Consider the following 3,340-nt stretch of genomic DNA (forward strand, 5'->3'; position numbering starts at 1 on the left):
CAAACTGGTGGTTCGTGAGGGTCCATGGCCAACAAACCAGCATTCATTGGAAGCCGGGTTCATTGTGTTCTTCCACGGTTCGTGAAGCCAGACAGTCAGACACCATCAATCAATTCCCTTGGAAACGGAGCTGGGGGAATGCCTGAACTCTGTCTGCACACCTTCTGTCGCCCTGGAAACCTGAATCGAAGCCCAGCTTACCTTGATTGGCAGATCTTCCTTCCAACCATGGAGCTGTAAATTGGTTACAATTGGTTACGTGGGATAAGACACCCGGGGGGAGGGAGGGGGAAGGGGGGTGTTCTCTAGCCATGGGCACTCCAATCTCATCCCTGCAAACTCTGATAGGCAGTTCTGACAGCCAACCCCTTGTACACTGGGCCAACGTCAACTGGTGGCTCTAATTGTATTGAGTGGGAGTTTCCTGGGGGCCTTGGATTGGAGAGGGTATAACTCCAAGATCCCTATTGCAATTTTAACCAAACTTGGCTGCTGCCTGGAGGAGAGCCTGCTAAACACTCCCTGTGAATATGGGCTCTCTAAGTACAACGGGGGCTGTTCTGACACCCACAAACCACGAATCATGAACCAGTTCAGTAACGGGAAATGTTCGTTATGGTTCGTTAGTTCGGGTTCATCAGCAGCACCGAACCATGAACCACAGGTTTGTTAATTTTTTTTGGTTCATGCCCATGTCTACTTAAGAGATACACAAAGTGATTCACAATAGCTTTTTTTTTTTTTAAAAAAGTTTTTGTTATGATGCAAGGGGAAAGCATATTTAGGGAGGTGATTTTCATCAAGAAGCAGCCTGTATGTCTCAGACCACCAATCACATTTGTAATCCTCTATTAAATTAAAAATAAACATTTTTAAACCTAGCATTGCCAACTCCAGATTGGGAAATTCTTGGAGATTTTGAAAATGGCAGGTTTTGGGGGAGAAGGGACCTCAGTAGGGTGTAATGCCCTGGAGTCTACCCTCCAAAGCAGCCATTTTTCCAGGGGAACTGGTCTCTGTCTCTCTCTGGAGATCAGTTGTAATTCCAAGAGATCTCCAGCCACCACCTGGAGGCTGGCAACTCTAAAACTCCCGTGTCTCTTGCATACCATTAAAGGGTTAGCCCACAGTTCCTTTTTTAGAAGGACCCCGTCACCACCCCCCAGTCTCTTGAACAGGTCACTTACAGGCTGTTATGCTCTTGTACACTTTATTGACTTAGCCTTTTAAGACAATAATAAGAATACTGATAGAATCCCCAGAACTAAGATGATTTATACTAGAGATGGGCACGAACTGAAATACGAACCAAAATTAAGCATGAACCAGGCCAGTCCGTGGTTCGCAAACCACGGTTCATCAGATCCCATTTCTGATGAACCGCCACGAACTTTTAGGCTAGTTCATTGGGTTTGTTTTTTGGTTCGTCATTGCAGACAGCCTGGTGCCAATCAATCAGTTTCCTAGGCAACAGGGGATGGACTTCCTGCAGACCTTCTGCTGCCCCAGAAGTGAACTTCTGCTGACCCGGAAGTGATAATTTTCTGACCCGGATGTGAACTGGTTCGCGAACCAGGGGCAGGTTCCTGAAAGTTCGTGGTTCGTGGTTCATGAAATTTGACGAACCACGAACCACATGGTTCAGTTTTTTTCTGGTTCGTGCCCATCTCTAATTTATACTTTCACTTAGGGCTGCAAATGTTTCTGTGTAAGAATTCCCATGGATTGTACTTTCTCCCAGTGGGTGGGAAAATAATCAGGTGGAAGAGACCAAAGAGTCAATAAATAGATTAAAAGAAAGCTGTCCAAAGGCTGAGGACTATACTTTTTAATATTTTTAAACTAGCTACAAAATCACGTCACAAACTGACAGGAGACAGAAGGAATTTCATATTACATGCGGCAACTATACTTAATCTCACAATTTAATCTAGATTTCATTCATGTAAGATTTTTTCTTTGTTTTTTGTTTAAATTAATAATTTATAATAATTATAATTAATAATTACTAAACATTGCAGTGATTTTGGTGTGCATAGCTCTAGGTAAGCAACAGATAACTACTGATAACAAACCACATCGGGAAAGAGAGAGAGAGAGAGAGAAGCTAGAAAGAGAGAGAACCTTATAAAAATTACATTTCTCTGCAACATTTCATATGATAGCCATTCCCCCGAAAAAAGACGGTCTTTGAAAGCAGCAGACAAACTCTATATATATATTACACTTATTTCATATTTGTTGTTGCTTTTTAATTGTGTGTGTGTGTCTGTGTGTGTGTCTGTGTGTTGTGGTTGTCCTTGACATAGTTTCAGCCAAACATTTAATTTGCTGCCAATGGTTAAATGATGTGCCAAATCCATCTCTGAAACTAAAATTAGGAAAGGAAGAAAAAAAAAGGAGGGAAAAATAAGTAATGAACATGGCTCATAACTATATATATTTATATTTATATATATATAATATATATATATATATTGACAAGAAGAAATAAAGTGGCACTACTGCAAACTTGCTGGTAGAACAAAGTCCTGACAGTGTCCCAGAGCATGCACATTTTGTTGTACTTCCATTTGTCATTATTGATGTTGCTACTGCCATGGAAATGTCTCACTTAAGTTAAGGAGTCTAAAAAGTCTATTTTCTCATGCAATAAATGCATAAATCACATCACTTGTAATTTTTTTTTTGTTTTAGTGCAATGCTTGTAATAAGTTATATAATTCCACATCATCTAATCATGAACTCATAACAACAGATGACAGCGATGGAGATGAACCAAGAGAACACCAAGTCCTTAAGTGCTTTTTAAAACAACGTGACACCCAAAGAAAGGACTTCTGATAGGAGCTCTGTGGAATGTTAACAGTTTTACAAGAACAATACTGTATAGTTCCAAGTTTAACAGCACGTTGAGCATTCCTACATTTTTGTCATTCAGCAAAACATCATAAAGTTTTATTTTTATTTTAAAAAAATAACCCATCAACAACAAAACAAAAAAAAGGAAAGAAAAAGAAAGAAAGAAACCCAGGCAGACAGAAAGAAAGAAGAAGGAACAAATAAATGCCAACAGACAAACATCATTGTGAGCGATAAGCTGTCAAATCAGTTACTATATACAACCTTTGGAAAGAAAAGAGATCTGGAAAAATAAAAATAATTTACAAGTATCATTTTTGGAAAGCTGACAACCTACACAGGACAACATTTACAACATGGGGGCAGAAGAAGGGCTGATATGTGCATGTGTGCAAACCTAGTCGGTAAATACCATGAGAAAAGCATGAAAGTGCGGCCTTTGGGGACAGCGTTCCGAAGGAGCTGTCCTTTGTGGCGC

This window comes from Eublepharis macularius, chromosome 1 (genome assembly GCF_028583425.1).
Source record: "Eublepharis macularius isolate TG4126 chromosome 1, MPM_Emac_v1.0, whole genome shotgun sequence".
Taxonomy (NCBI): domain Eukaryota; kingdom Metazoa; phylum Chordata; class Lepidosauria; order Squamata; family Eublepharidae; genus Eublepharis; species Eublepharis macularius.